General features: G+C 45.2%; 1 protein-coding gene across 1 annotated transcript in view; it reads left to right on the top strand.

Annotated features, from left to right (window-relative positions):
* Positions 1-1066: 1066 nt before the first annotated feature.
* Positions 1067-16374, top strand: part of HIC2 (HIC ZBTB transcriptional repressor 2) — an 81383-nt gene continuing 66075 nt past the window's right edge. Inside the window, exon 1 of the mRNA XM_074843880.1 lies at positions 1067-1398. The gene's annotated coding sequence lies outside the window, so the exon portion shown is untranslated. The remainder of the gene's footprint in view (positions 1399-16374) is intronic.

Consider the following 16374-nt stretch of genomic DNA (forward strand, 5'->3'; position numbering starts at 1 on the left):
TATTAGAGAATTCTTAGAGATGTGTTAAATGGTAGGCTCAGCTTCACTAATGAATGACCTTGCTCAGGCTACAGAGAATTTTGGTTATGGGTGGCTGTGAGGGCACAGAAGAAAAGAAAATGTCATCTCACACTTGCAGCTAATATGGTGATTCCTACATGGGACGGTGGAAGAACTCCTGTGCCTGATTAGAATAAAAATGTTTATATGCATTGCTCCTGTTATTGCAGATTAATTAGCTACTGAAGAGGGGGGAAAGTGCTACAAAGGTATAGTTCAGATTTCTGCACAGTTGTACTTTGTGGCAATGGTCAGTAAAATGAAGATGATATCAGTTCACTTAACATTTTACAAAATAATAGCTTGAGCTTGCAGGCTGTGCACATGCTTAGTGTAAGCACCTGAATAGCCCCTGCTTGCTCAGTGTGATTACTGATGTGCTTAAAGTTAAGCATGCATGAAAGTCTTTGCAGGACCAGGGATGCAAAACACAAATAACTTTTCCCCTCGATACGCTTCCAATAGGTAAATAACTAAAAAAAAATGCACAAAACAAAACTTCAGATTTCTACAGATTCTATGGGTGCAAAGGCCATGTCTTCATCTGTGTCTTGGATGGTGCAAACTGCACTGTCAGTCCTTAACAAATAGACAGGAGTGATAAAAAGCTAATATGCAAATTGCGTTATACACGAGGATGTTTTCTTAATTAGTGTATAAAGCTCATTTCAGATTCCAATGCATGTACAAACTATCATCTATATAATTTCTCTTAACACACACTTGAGACCTCATCAGTGGTGGGAGAAATAACCTTAACAAATGCCTTTTTCATTGCTCAAAACCTGGGAGGGAGCAGCAGTATTTGGGTCACGGGGAGGTAGTGGTCGGGCTCCGGGCTGGGTTTCGGGGTGTGGGTGGCAGGGAAGGGGGGGCGGCTCGGGGTGGGGGAAGCCCTGGTCCCTCGGTGGGAATTACCCAGCTCCCCGTCCCTCTCCCAGCCCCGCCGCGGCAACATTTATTGCAAAAGCAGGAAATTGCTTATTACTAAAGTAGCTGGCAAGGGAGCGGGAGCCGATGCTGTTCCACACTGGCACAGCACTTGCTTAGCTGCTGCTCTCCCTGCCTCTCCTTGTTCCGCTCTTTCTTCTTCTTCTTCCCCCTCTTTCTCTCCTCTCTCCCTCTCTCTCTCCTCTTCTTTTTTTCATTTTGGCTTCTATTCAAATGTGGGTCAGGGGTGAGCGGCTCCCAACGTCACAAGCTTGCAAGATGGCGCTGGGAGGAAGGCTGTGAGATGAGGAACAGGCTGGTATAAACCGAGAGGACAGGAGAGGGAGAGGAGGAGGAGGAGGAGAGGGGAAGGGGAAGAAAAGCTGCTGCTCCAGATGCAATAAGAAGGTAACGCGGAGCGGGGCGCGGGCGCGGACGGGGGCGCGGGGCCGCGCGTCCCGCTCGGGCGGCCGGGCGGGCGCTGCCGGGCTCCGCGGTGCAGCCCAGCCCCGCTCCCCCGCTCTTTATTTGCAGCCCCGGGGATTTGCCCATCTGCACGGGTCCGCTCGGGAGAGTCGCCGGGGTGGCGGGGGTGTCCCCTTGTTCCCTGCCCTGCAGCAGCCGTGCCCGGCACCAGCGGTAGTTCCATTGAAAAAAAAAAAAAAATAAAATACAGCTCAATTTCTTTTCCCCCTTGCCCCCCTCCCTCCGTGCCCCGGGCCCCCTCCCCTCGTTCGCCCGGCGCGCTGCCCCGTTGCTTGCGGGGCCGGGGCGTGCATAGGGTGTATTCGCCACCGTGCCTGTCTGGGGATCGCAAATGTTGGCGATTTGGTTGAAGCGGCTGGAAACTTTCCCCCTCCTCCCGTGCCATTTGTGTGTGTGCGCACGGGTGTGCGCTGCCCCTTCCCCGGCGGCGGTGGGATCGGGGCGGGGGGCCGCAGCTGCTGCCCGCCGGGGCCGGCCGGCGTGGGGGTGACCGGCGGGGCGGGCAGGCAGCCCCGGAGCAGCAGCCGGCTCCCCATCCCCACTCGCCCCTTGCAACTGAACCGTATTTTTTTTGTATTTCCCCCCCACCCCCACCCCCCGCGAAAGGAGGGAGCGGAGCGTCGGGGTGCCGGGGGGCGTGTTTGTGCCGGGGATCCGGCCGCATTGTGGAGGAGAGGGCAGGGAAGGGGCTCCCGGGACTTGCATCGCCTCCTTCCCCCCCGCAGTCCGTCCGCGGGGCTGCAAGGCGACGAGCCAGGCCGGCATCCCCCGGCCCCAGCGCCGGCCCCTGCCCCACCGAGCACCCCCTGCCCTACCGGGACCGCGGTGAACTTTTGCCCTGGCTCCCCCCTTCCCCGCCGCCCCCCTCGGCCGCTCGGGATCGCGGAGGGAAGGACCCGCCGGCTCCGCTCGCTCATTGCCCGTGGCTGCGGGTCTCTGGCTTTTGTTATGGCACCGTCTCGGACGCAATGGACGGAGCGCAGGATCGCGCACCCTCCCGCGGCCGGGGGCTCGCAGGACCCTGCCCGCCCGGCTTTGTGCCCCCGGAGGAAATGCGCGCTTCCCCGGCCCCGCCAGCCAGGCGCAGAGCTGTCCACCCAGTTTGGGGGAAAAAAAAAAAAAAAATTTAAATTGTACGCCCAGGCTGGCAATATTGTTGCCGAGGCGCGGAACATTGTCATTCAGGGAGCCGGGAGGGCTGATCGCTGCCCGGTCCCGGGCGAACGGCGCCGCGGAGCCGGGCCGGGTTCCACATCCCCCGGCGCGCCGGTGCCGCTGGCAGCTCGGCGGCGGGGGGAGCCGGGCGTTTTTTGTTGTTGTTGTTTTGCTGCTTGCATTTAAAAGCAAAGCAAAGCAAAGCCAAGCCGGCGGGGGGAGTGGGGGTGGGGGGAGGCTGCGTGCGCGGCCCCCTGCGCGGTGCGCGGCCCCTTGCGCGGTGCGCAGAGCCCCGCGGGCGCGCAGGGCGGCCGCGGTGCCCGCAGCGCCCAGGCTGCTCCCTGCCCGCTCCCGGCCCCTTTGTATGGGGCGGGAGAAGTCAATTATTGACTTCTGCTTGGAGCGGTCCCAGGTGGAAGTGGGCACCGCGGCTCTCGGCGCGCCCCCCGCGCTCCCCGTTATCGCGGCCGCCAGCCGCGCTCCTCCCGGGGCCGCCGGCCACCGCGCCCGGCCCCGCCGCCGGGGGGACGCGTATTTACACGCGGGGATTCGGTGACTCGAAACTTTCTGCCTCGAAACCCGCAGCCGTGGAAAACTCGGGCTGCCTCGGCGCTTGGAGAGGCGGGTAACTTCGCGTTCAGGATCTGCGAGTGGGGCGGGTGTATACCTTTACATCAAATTAATGAATTATAGATGGGACCAAGTGTTTTAGCAGACGGTTACCGAAATCACCCCGCATGTTATTTAGCTGTTAGAATAAATCCGAGAGAGCAGCCAGTTAAGAGCATCAAAATTACATTCTGCTAATAAACTGTCCTTTGACCAAAACTGGTTTAAATTTATTGCGGAATGCTGTTTATATTTGAATGGCTCCCATGTTTTTCCACAAATTAAAGGGAAAAACAATATGCAATAGTCACTTTCATTGGAAAATGTCAGAACTATGAGCAGATGTTTGCTGTGCTTGATAAATGCAGTGTATAAACAACTAGTATTTCAAGATGACTTATTACTATTTTTTATGACTCAGAACTATTGTATATACTAGAGCAGCTCTGGAGAGAAAGCTGTAAATGACTCCTTAGGATTTCACAGCAAATCTACATGGAGAAAATGACATATGGAAAGAAAATTGACTTATTTCCACAACTGCAAGTGGCCTCCTTTTTGCGCCTTTTCATTAGCAATCTAATTCTAAAAGCATTAGGAGCAATTATTTGCAGTGGTGCCTGACATTCTAGGTCTAATTATTTAAATCAGTTTAACTTTTGATGGTTGACCCATTAGGTCAAATCTGTGTGCCCTTTGTTATATTTATTAAAAAAAAAAAAAAAAAAAGGAGGGGAGGGGGGTCTTCAAACTTGCCACCTGCTACTGACATATCATTTTAGCTCTGGAGGAGATCAGCATTAAGAATAAGCAACCTCTTACATTTGTTACTTTCCATTCTAACACGGGTAAGGAAACCCCGCATAAGTGCCCTGTTCTTTTGCGTCTAAAATCCATTGCTTAATCACAGCAGACTTGCATGGCCGCAGGGGTGTGAGCAGGAGGAATGGGAGAATCCGAGGATATAGCAGGTTTTTCTTATGTCATGCTTCCTAATCTACGTGAAATGCAGACGAGATGCACATACATAAAAGGGATGATTTTTCAGTGTTTGGGGGAAAAGCTTCTTCCAAGGATCTGTGAGAGCTCTAAATCTTTAATGCATAAAGAAATAGCTCACGTTAGTATTCACATACGTTGCTGGGCAGAATGACTTATGGATGTGTAGATAGTAATAAGTATCGCAAGACGCTTGAAGCACTTGGTATCACGTGATACGCTGTAGTGTCAGTGCTGAATTGTTTGGCAGAAGCCAACGTGTGACAAGGGGTGGGGGGAGAGAGAAGGAGAGAAAGAGAAGGTGAGAGGCCTTATTCCAAGAGCGTACATGTTCAATTTATTTTGATCAGTCGTTTAAAACAACTAGAACACAACCTAATGCTAATCAGTTTTTCTGTGTAACGGATTGAAACTCCCTAAAACAGCCACCACAGCCCAAAATTGGTGGTCACAGCATGAAATTTGAAGTTATGAACAGCAGATCTTGCAGTAAGAGTTCTCATTTTCTAGCACCTTTACAGCCCATAGTAATTAAGAACTGTCAAACATAAACTGTATGTTGTGCATTCCTTTGACCTTGTGTAGAAAATAGTATGTGGCTGTTCTTTGAGCTTCTGCTACCTTCTTTGATGATAGATGTAGGGAAATAGGATAATGTTTGAAAACCGAGGGGCATTTGCCTTCATATCAGAAGTCCTGTTTGTGCTGACTGCAGCATTTAACCCTCATCCAGTCTGATGAACATATCGTCGCTTGATAGGTAGAGGTATTGGTATGACAAGGTTGTCATGTTTTCTCTACAGAAAACCAAGTTTCCCATCCCCATGCCAAATCTGACAAAGCGTATGAACAAAATTGCAGTTTTTGACAACATCCAGGGAAGAACGTTGCCACAAAGTGGCATTTCAGTGCAGCAGCAAATGTGGTCTTGGAGTGGGAGAAAGCAGAATCACATTTGTGACATGGCCATTATATTGGCTGTATTGTGACAGGGAAAGCTCAATGGGAAGAGGGACCATTTCAGCATCAGCAGACATGCCTACCCTGCTGGGCTTGGAGAAAAATTAACAGGGCTCAGCTGTGGGATTGCAGCAGCAGTGTTGACCCAACCATAAGCAGAAGAGTATCTTTTAAAAAATAGAGATGACTTCTGCTTTGGTTTGGTGTGGAATGAACACCAGTGATTAAACCACTAGGGCTGCTTAAATTGGTTTTTATCTTGCTGTAGTATTGGGAACAAGGACAATGCATTGCAACAGAGATTTCACTCTGCTGTGCAGTAGCTCATTGGCAAAGCAACTGCATTGGTTTGTTTAGGTCTTTTTTTAATCAGCGGTGACAGTGTGCTTACTTCTCTCAAAGGCAGCAGAAACAATGTAAAAAAAAAAAGTGTTCCTGAGAGTTGTATTTTCTTGTTCAGTTAGCATCTCCAGGTTCCAACAGGATGCCAATTTTAAACTGGGTTTCTTTCCTTGAAGTGTACGCGTATTACAAGCTAGCTGTCCAAACTTGTAAGTTACTCACGCTTCTTGTTTGTAATTCCTGGAAAGAAAATTCACCCTCCAGTGCTGGCTCCCACAAAACAAGGAAGAAATGAAACAGTGAGGTCAATCCTGGATTTTAAGCTGATATAAAATGATTGTTACAATAGCTGTAAGGAGGAGACTACAACACTGCAATAGCTGTACCTGCTGTAAGTGACAGGTGGGAGAAATTTTGTTCTTTTTCATCTGTGTTTGGATGACGGCCCAGTGCTGGCCACAAACTGCAATCCAGGATTAATCCTCACATAGTGTTTTCTTTCTGTATATCAGATTTCTCATTTTGTTAATAAGCACAGCCTAGCATGCACTTCAAGTCAGCTGTTCTGGAGTGGAAGCAACAGGGTTTTGCATTATTGAAATGACGGCTCTCATGCTTTCCTAGAGCCCGTATTGTTTGACCAGGGCAGGGCGGAGGGTGATCCTTGTAATCACAAATCCTAAACAGGGATTCTGGTTACTGATTTTACTTAATGAAAAGGGGTGGGGAATCTAGTTTATCCAGGATTACATATGTACTATATCACATTTTCTGATGTGCACACTGTGGATTTGAAGGGGCTGAAGAGTGATCTTTTAAACTGAAAACCTCAAGCAAATGTTCGGGGATGGACCTATTGTGGGAAACTTCCTTCAGCACTGGCTCTCTTGCTAATCCAGAAAGGACAAAACTGCTCAGCTCTCCTGCAGAAAGTGTCAGAAGACACGTGCACTGACAGCTAACTGGGAGAGGAAGGGTCCTTGTCTTCAGCTGGCAATAAGAAGTGTTCAGAGAAGTGCAGGGAGTTTCCTGCTCAAAACTGTCATCAGGGGCTGCTCTCCCAATAAAAATGGCCCTGAAAACAGGGAGTACTTCTTGCTTCTGTTGCTAAATGTTCTGAGAGATCTATGCAGGAGCTAGGAACAACTCCCTCTTGTTTCTCCAGCTTTAGATACTGGATGGAAAAACTTGCCAATGTTGTCCTCACCCAGGTTCTGGATGGGAGGTGGAAGGCATTTCATGTCAGTATGCTGGCCTGAGGCATTCGCTGGCCTTCAGTCTCTTGGGTAAAGGAAGAGGGGGTAGCTTTCAATAATATATCAGTTTGCCCTATCCACTCCCTTCCCCCACTGAACCAAACACTATGCAAGATAAAACTGTCTTCAAATCAGTCTTTTGCCATGAGTTTTAAAAGAGATACATGACGGACTGACTGGGGGAAGAGGCCTCATATGGTAAACAACCTTACTCTGCTCTTCATGCTGGGTTAGTCCCATTCATTCCTGGACTGGTTTAAGATGACAGGGGTGTACAGCAGATTCCTTCCCCTAAATGTGTGCTCATTTCCCGTTGTATAAAGAACCATTCAGTGTGTGGATTCAGTTTTCCAGGAGTCACATAAAGACACTGCCATGTAGGACTCCACTTACTGCATTTCCATCTGCTGTCAAGATGCCACCGGCCAGTTTGACAGTTTGGAAATCTTTTCTCTTGTCCGATAAAGAACAGAATAATTTGCATTGCCAATTTTAACTGAGAATTGAAATCAGCCAACAAGAAACCTTATTTTAAAGCTTGCTTGTTTGTCTACATGGTAGTTACTCTCCAGTGGAAAGACTGGATCTCACTGGTTTGTACCTATTAAAACACATTGATGTGCAACTAAAAATAACTTTAAAGTAAATTTGGTATTATTTTCTGTTAAGCAGGAGGACAGGGTTTAACACATTCAAGCCATGATTTAGCATGTGAATCAGAAACTATTTACTATGTTATTGTTTCTGAGAAATGTATCAAGCAACTTCTTACATAACATTAAATTAAATGAAATGCTAAACCTGAGTATTTTGAAGTGTTGAATACAATTATTTGGAAAATATTTTCTTACCAAAATACTTTCTGACATCCTCCTATGTGACTTATTCTGTGATTCTTATTCATCTCCATTTTAAATGCAAAGCAAACGAAATGTTCTTCGAGCAAAAGGAAATTGATTATTTTCTGGTTACGCTGCTCTTTTATGAGTTTAGAACTAGCAAAAATTAGTCTCTAACGCCTAGTTTTAATTTGGAGGGAAGTAAGCTTTCCTGCCCTCCTGCCCCTCCTCAAATCTCAATTGCTTTCTCCAGTCTGAAAGAACTAGTTATTGAACTAAAACTGAAAAAAACATCCTCTCTGTCCCTTTACAAGAGGCTCCTGATGCGAAAAGGTTAGTTAACTGCCCAGGATTGGATGAAACAATAAAGTAGTGGCTTTCTCTGTTTAGGGATTGACTTTCCTCAGAACTTCACTAGCAAGCACATACAATTGCAGACTGACTTCTTTTTTTTTTTTTTTTTTTAAATATTTAAAAGAAGGTTTGAAATTATGCCAGTGTATAGTGAGGCTTGAACTTGTGCTGTTTTTATTTAATGTTGCTTCCCCTACCCCTGGAAGGGTGAGGTGCTTTGTTATTCCTAGTTTCTGTTTACTCTTATAAAGTATTCAGAATGTTCCTCATGTGGAACTTTTTGCATCAAACTTCTCAAGTCCTTGAAAAAGGCTCTTTGTTCATTTTCTAGGCAGTTCAAATGGTCTTTGATAATGTGATATTAGTGACATGATTATGCCCAGTCCTCAAAGAAAAATGTGGATGTTCTTCTAAGCAGGAAAAATACCTACCAAAGTTGTAGATGGCAGGGAATCCACTAAAAAATATAAATGTGCGTGCACATCTATGAAGTGTATGTAGCCAGAAGTGTAGTACCAAAATGCTCAGTAAAAGGACTTTTGGCATGAGAGTGAGACTTGTCTTGTAATTCTTCAGATGTCAGCAGACTGATGTTTGGCTGAGCCTGTTTTAAAAGTAATGTCACTTATGACTCCAAAAGTTTTACCCAGAAAACTTGGTTATAAGTACTTACTGTTAGGAATTTGTGGAGTGGTTGAATGTATGCACGCATTTAATTCTTCTGGGTGAGCTTCTGGTGTGCTATGGTCATGAAGGAAGTTAAGCAACTTAAGTATTCTTCATCTTTAAAGTATGGAGAATACAATGTCCTTGGTTTGTCTTGTATATTTATCTTATAAATGCTCATCATATTTAAAAGTTTGCACAACAGGACCCTGACCTTAGCAAGGGCCTGTAAATGCTGTCATCAGACACATAATTCCAATAAAACTTCAAAATGGTAAAGTTGCCAAAGGACTAATGTTTTAGTATTATGCAAAACCCATGGTGGGGGAGGAAGAATAGAGAAGATGGCTCTCCAGTCCTTCAGAAATGCTACATTTCTTAGTCTCCACTGCACTTTATCAAACAAGGCTTTCAAAATTGTAGTGAAAATTGAAACATGCCAGCTATAAAAATTATTCACTTTTTGCTACAGCATTGAAAATATTAATGAGACTGTATGCCCCTGCAGTGAACACTGGGTTTTTTTGGAAGGTCTGTTTTGCGCTGCCAGTCTCTTCCTGGGAATAAATAAATGCCTCTAAATAACCCCTTTCAGGATGCGCAGAGCAGCAGCTTGTATTTTTTTGTCTTTCCTCCCTGGCTTGTATGGTGCAGTGCCAGCGTACTGCGTGACGCAACAGTCTTGGAAATTCTTGGAAAAGCACTTCCGTTTGCTCTAGGTAAAAATTGTGTTGGCAGCAAAACTGACTCTGCTGTTCATAAGCTGGCAGCATTCTTAAGTGAACTCCAAGAAAAGCAGTTTAATGTATGCGGTTCTGCACATCCATCCAAGATGCAGAGGTGTTTGAGACTGTTGGCCTGTTATTATGGGTGGTGCCTCTGGAGAAGGAATGTCTTGAGTATTTCCCCAAGTGTGGACCTCTTTTTAGTAGTTGTAGTCAGCTGCTTATCCCAGTCATGCTGGGTCTCCCAGTTTCTGGTTGCTACTTTTAAGTGATGGGTTTAATTGCCATAGTGATATTCCTTAGTTCCTGAGTGAGGGAAAAAGTGACCTGAGTGTGGAGAGAGGACTATAAGCCATTATGTTCATTCTGACAATCTCTGTGTTGGTGGCTAAATCAAAGAGTTGAGTATGAGAATTTGTTTGCCACTGATTTGTGGTTTGATTCTGGAAAAATCATTGAATCTGTCTGTACCTCTCTATCTCTACCTGTGTAAGGGCATGACATTTTGCAGATGGGCTGAATTGCCATTAGCATTTAATGAACAGTAAATAACAGTAGTAGCCGCTATTGTCTAATATTTCACCCTGTTAATTGTGCAAGAGGATTTCAAGCTGAATGCTGTGCTAATAATTCAGTGTTTTGTAAGTGGAACCAAATGCAGAGAAAGCTAGTACATTTGATAGTGCTGTAGTACTGGGAATCATGCTGTTATTTAAAAGCTGCATGGAGGTGTAACTAACAACAGAGTATAGTCATGGAAGGAAAATATATTTTAAGGGTCCTGCTGGAACAGTGATCACTGGAGTATGGAATTAAAATATTTGCCTATCCAGCAAAGAGATCCTTTCCACCCAAGGGTCTCAAAATGCTTTAATAATTAGTAATCTGTGACTTACAGCTGTGTCTCTGGTATCTTCATGTAACCTTTTTTGAGATGTTTATATGACTTTCTGAAAGCTGCACAAGGGTTCTTCCCTAACAGAACAGAAGCCATGGCCATAGCTAGACAAACCAGCTTTCATTCCCAGTAGACGCAAATGACTGATTAAGCACCCCAGTTTCTCTCTTTCACTTGTAATAAATATTCAAAATCTCCCTTTCCCTTCCAAATTTTGAGAGTTCATATGAAATGGGACCTGGGCTACATGACGCCAGCTGTACCGTTTCAAAAGACTTATCAGTAGTTTTCTACCTAGTACCCAGAGCATCTAATACCATATGCCAGAGGCTTGGGATGTTCCCCTTCCATGAACTGGTTGGACAAGAAAGGGGGAAAGGAGTCCAGGTGAGTCCAAGCAAGTTTCCATGTGCATCTGCTCTGCCATTATTCAGAACATTTGCCTATTTGTGCATGCTTCCTCTGCGGTTACACATGGACCCACGCTACCTCTGTTTGTCTAAAACAGCTTGGGTTGTACCCTCACCAAAAAGCTAAAAAAACTCAAAGCACCCCCCCTAAACCTTATTGGAGCAAAAGCAAAGCACATCCCCTTTTGAGGTGGAGGGGAAGCTGCTTCACTGCAATGGCTTTGACCATCAAAAGTGGCGAGTGGGAGGGTATCTGACAGTGTTAGCTCTGTAGATTGACTGGCTGGGGTCATGTTTTTGTAAGTGAGAAGGTAGCAGCTGTCCTTTGTGGCATGCAGGACGCAGCATTTCAGGGGAACTTGCAGATTTTTTTTCCATAAGAACTGCTCCATGCTGTGCCATGCTGCTGTCCCACCCTTCCCTCCTCTATGCTTTGAGGGGGGGGGAAGCGGCTGGGTGCCCATCAGGAATGCTTGCACTGGCACGGGGAAAGCAAGTCCGCCTCTCCTAAACTTACTGGAGACTAATCAGTCAAGTTTGTTACTTTAATTTTGTTTTCAGTTCCCAGTTTTTAAATCTTCAGGGAAGAAAGGATGGCAGCATCTCAAGGGAAGTCAGTGTAATGCCAGGGTGTGGGGTTTCTGTAATTCAGTGCCTGTCTTAGTATTTTTCAACAAAATGCTTGAAATTAAAGAAGTGGAGAGGTAGTATGAACATGGTGGTTTTGCAATAAAATAAAAAAATGAACAGTGCAAACTGGTTGTTGGTCAGATCACAGTCTTCAGAGGAAACTGTCTCTAATAGATGTCATTGTAAGGGTAATGCTGCACTTGGCACCAAAAATTAGATTTAATGCCATAAATGGAGATAAAGCACACTGCAGCTGACAATATACTTCCAGACCGTGTCCCTGGCTAAAGAGCTTGCAATGCAAGGCACAAATAGGTGCAGTATAGATAACTGACTGGGGGGGGGGTCAGATTCTGCAAATGCTTACTCAGGCACTTTGCTTGAACTCAGCGTGACTGCTGGAGTAAGAGCTTGCACAATCCAGCCTCAGGAGTGGGGCTGGAGTCTTATAGCTAGCTGTTGGGTAAAACAGAACTGCTTGGGGGTTTTATTTATTTTTCAAGTGCCTGGTGAGGCAGGCTTTAAGTAAATGCCCGCTTCCGACCCTGACTTGCATGTCTGTTTATTTGCTGTAATCACCTGTAACCTGGAATTGCAAAACTCCTGTGGATATACCAGTGATGCCTTTGTAAAGTTTTCCTAGCAAAAATTCAACTGGATTTTAAAAGCACATGCTTCTTTCAAAAGCTAAGCTATAGCTTAGCTATGAAGTTCAGTCCTGCCATCCTGGTGGGCTGAGAACATTTTGGAAAAGGTCAGAGGGCCACATTGAATGCTATGGGTCCAATTTCCCAGGCTGATTTGTTGCCTGAACTCTTTGAAGGGAGCGGAGCACCTGCAAATCCCCTTCTGGGGATTCCCTTAAAATGTGGGGAAGCCTCCAACAGGTGTGTGGAGCTGGCATGGCCTTGGCCCAAAGTGGGGAGAGGTGTGGCTGGGATGCGTCTGAACCTGTACTTGGGCTGCAGCAGGGAATCAAAGAGGCTGTAAGTGGTAGCTGTTCTCAGCTCCTCTCATTCCCCTGAGCGCAGGGGAGGGATGCTAACCTTCCCCAGGCAGAGTTCAGTAAGCTATTCTCCACTTTTCTGCAGCCTGTTAGGAAGTAGGCAGTGGGCAAGGGAGTTGCAGCTGCTTGTCCCCCCCCTCTGAGAGGGAGCGGGTTGGCTGCCAGGGCAGATGCTGACTAATTGTATCAGGAAAGAAGTGGGAGGCGATAGAGCTGATTCAGATCCCTGGTTTAAAAATCGTGAGCCTGGCTGAGTGGATGCCTGATTAATGTATTTTCTTCTCAGATTCATTTGCTTTGAGGTCACAGTTCAGAGGCTCAGGAGAAAACAGGCAAGACATTACAAGTCTTGCTGGATATGTCACACGCTCACTGCCCAGGTGCTCTCCATGTAAAAGGCTTTGACAAAGTGAAGTCCCAGATAGACTGTGGTACTACAGTGTCAGAGAAGGCTCTGTCTGGGATGTCTGATTGGGTAGGGGTTTGAATCTTTCTTCTTCTTAGGAGGCAGTTCACTGGCTGGCATAAAAAAGTTATTCCTTCTGATGAGTCATTGAATCTTCTTCATAAGACCCTTTGTTTTAAAAACTTAATGTTTAAGGGATAGACAAAGCATTTCTTTTGCTTTCACTGAAAAGAGTGTAAGCACTTCATCTGAGTAGGAAAGAAAAGAACAATTATTCATATGAAATCAGTCTCTACAGTGAATGACTGAACAAAAAAAGTCCAACTGGAAGAGTACATCAGTTCTACTGAGGGCAACAGACTTTTACATTCTGTTCATCCCCAGAAGTCTGAGAGAAAAATGTGGTTTTTCCCTCCTGCCTCTTGTCAGAGGATTTGGCAGAAAGAAATCTACCTCCTTCCCAATCTAGTTTTTAGAATGTATTTGCTCTTTAAGAACAAGTCAGCACAGTAATCCTGTTTCATGTTAACCACTATGAAATACAGTGTTAACTTTTTAGGCCTATAGTGGCAGGAAATGGGATTTAAGATTTTTTTCCTTGAGCACAGAAGAGTTTAGGAGCAGGATTTAAAAGAAAAAATCCTTACAATCCTCTTTCTGAGTCTATTTCCGTAAAGTAATCTTTGAATTCATCTCATTTGCCTATTATGCAATTTGATGTATGATTTTAACCATGATAATCTTTAAATACAAGTTGACACTTCAGATCCCTGTGCTGGCTTCAACTCTTAGTCCATAGTGTCTGCTTATTTCGATTTACGCTTTGGTTGTCTAGCCTGATGGATTCTTTGCTTCCTCCAGAATCCTCAGTAGTGCATATATTTGCTTTTTCCAACCATTTCTACATATTTGCTGTATCACTGTAGTCTCTTCATTCTCTGGGTTGTGCCTATTCCTATCTGTCTCTTTCCATACAAACTTTGTACCATGTTTTGGGCCATCCTTCATAAATGTAACAGTAATTTCTTCACTGTAAGCTACTCCAGAACTTCAGAGGGTCACCAAATAGTCTAGGGTTACATCCATGCAAGTGTTGGTGTAGCATCTGTTTGTGCGTGAAGATTCTCTTTAGAATAAGATCTGTGTTTCAAAACTCTGCAAACATCCTCTCTATTATAATACTTGGCACAAATCTTTTTCCTCCTGACTTGTATGAAACTGATATCCCAGTAAATAAGAAAGTATCATTGCAGATGCTTTTAGGGACAGGGAAAATGAGTAACATCTACTGCAGGAAAATCTTCTGGCTGTCCTACTGATGATGTCCTTCTGCTTCCCTTAGTATAATTCTTAATGTTCGATTAATTCTTCTGGAGCAGAAGGGTCATATGATAAAGTTCTAAGGAATATTCCAAAAGAGCAAACTTGAATGTGTTGCTGCTTTGTCTTCGTAGATACCAGTGGTTAGATTGAAGCCTATGGCTTTACAATTCCCACTTGTTCTTGACCTCAAACCTCCAGCCTATGTCTAAGTCTTGCTTTCCAGAACTGCATGCCCTTATGTCTAGGGGAAGCTTGTGACTGATGGAAGGTTTGATATCAAATGCTCTCAGATCCTATTGAAGTCAGTATGTTGAGGTTGCTCATTGCTAAGATCAGGCCCAACAGCTAAGATGGAATTTGCAGTTCAGATCCCTCCTGCAGGTTACAGAGCCTTAGAGAGAAGCAATAGACAGTCTCATTCCCTGCCATGGACAGTCTTGAGCTTTCTTATTAAATTGATCATTATCTGTTATACACACACACACACATGTGCACTCTTTCTCCAAGTTAAATACATGTGAATAATACCAGACATGAGTGTCCTGTGTGGAATGACTGAACTCAGTTACGCTTGGTGTTCAGTTACAACAGGAAAAAATGGGTTTTGGTACTTAGTGCTGAATAGCAGAGGCCAACTCATCAAGTTTTTCTGTTGCAAAAATGCTATGTCTGAATTTCTTAAATAGTGTGTGTCTATAACAGGCCCAGAGACATGACAGCACACGTGGAGCACATGAAGGGGAAGACATAGGACATGAATTTTTCTGCAGGTTTTAACAAAGCCACAATCTTCCATGCCCTCTCTGCTCTGCCACACAGCATAAAAGCCCCAGGGGGTTTGTTTCTAAAGTCATCTGAGAGCTGCCAGCACAAAATGAAAGCCCCAAGGGTTTCTCCAGTCATTGAAGGGGCATCCACAGCCTATAAATGTAAAAATGCAACTGAGCTGCACTTTGAAAGTGAGAGGACAGTGGCCTGGCACAGTCAGTGGGGAGTCACTGAACAGTCAAGACTGACACAGTGTAGAACTCATGAACTTCTGCTTAAACAAGTCACTTGTTTAACCGGTACGGGACTTACTATGGGGCACAAACATCCCGAATGTTCCTCTACCACCTTCCCCATGGCTGTGCGTAAGTCAGCTCCCCTTTGGGTACACCTGATGTGGCACGAAGCCTGCTGGAAAACCCCGAAGTCATGCTTCATTTCAGACCTGGGCATGTGGGATGGTCTAACAAGTAACCTGAGTAACCTCTGCTGTCTTTTAAGAGGGATTGCCCACCTCTGTGTCTGGAGGCAAGGCTCTGCATGGCCTGTGTGAGGAACAGCCTGAGTTTTTGGCTCCATCATACAGGTACACAAGCCTTGGAAGTGAGTGATGTTGTTGCTTTCCCTGGAGGCCTCAGCTTGCAGCTCACCCTGAGTGAGCCGGGCACAAAGCGCTGTAGGAGGGAGCTGGAGGGCAGCGTGGGCAATGCTCTTGCTCCAGCCCTTGGCTGCTTGAATCCCCAGCAGGCAGAGCTGGCCACCGTCACAGACAGTTGCACCTGATGTGTGGGAGTTACTTGGCACCTTGTGGATGTAGTTTCCCATTGATTTTTGGTGGAATTGATTTATAGAGCTATTTAATGGAATTGATTCTTTTTACAACTTTTTTCCCCTCTTAAAGACCAATTGTTTTTCTTGAGTGATGGCTACAAGTTTGTGTTTATGTATTAATATGCTCATGCACCCGCAGTCCCAACTGTGTTCTTTCTACTTGCACTGCAAAAGAAAGTCTCAATCTCAAATGCCATCTTAAATTTTAATATTATATTTGATGTATGACCTGGAATAAATTAAACGTGCTAGAACTTGCAAGATGAAATCCTAGTGGTGGGTATAACCACAAAGCAGTGTTCTATTAAGCCAAGGACTGTCGAGAATGTCTGTTGTGGTTGTGTCTGGGTTACGAGTGGCTCCCTTTGGTTTAGTGTAGGTGGATATTTTTATTCTGCCTGGCTTGTGAACAAGGGGATGAAAATTCAGAATTTACCTACAAGAAGTGTAAGACTGCTGAGTTTTCCCTTTACAAGCCCATAGGTAGGAACCACATTTTTATCCTAAACCCAATATTTTTATTGTACTTAATGTCTTTCATTGATTGTCACTCCAGAGTGGATTATACTAAGAAAATATGATATTCTGTACCTGGAGGAATACTATGAGAAAGTGTGAATATCATAATTCTCTGGTACTGTTTTGCACTTTGCAGGTCAGTTCTGTCAGTAAGTTTAACTTGCAAATTTGTGTTGTGGTTTCAGGCTTCTTTCTTATTTCC

The sequence above is a fragment of the Strix aluco genome, chromosome 18 (assembly GCF_031877795.1).
Source record: "Strix aluco isolate bStrAlu1 chromosome 18, bStrAlu1.hap1, whole genome shotgun sequence".
Taxonomy (NCBI): Eukaryota; Metazoa; Chordata; class Aves; order Strigiformes; family Strigidae; genus Strix; species Strix aluco.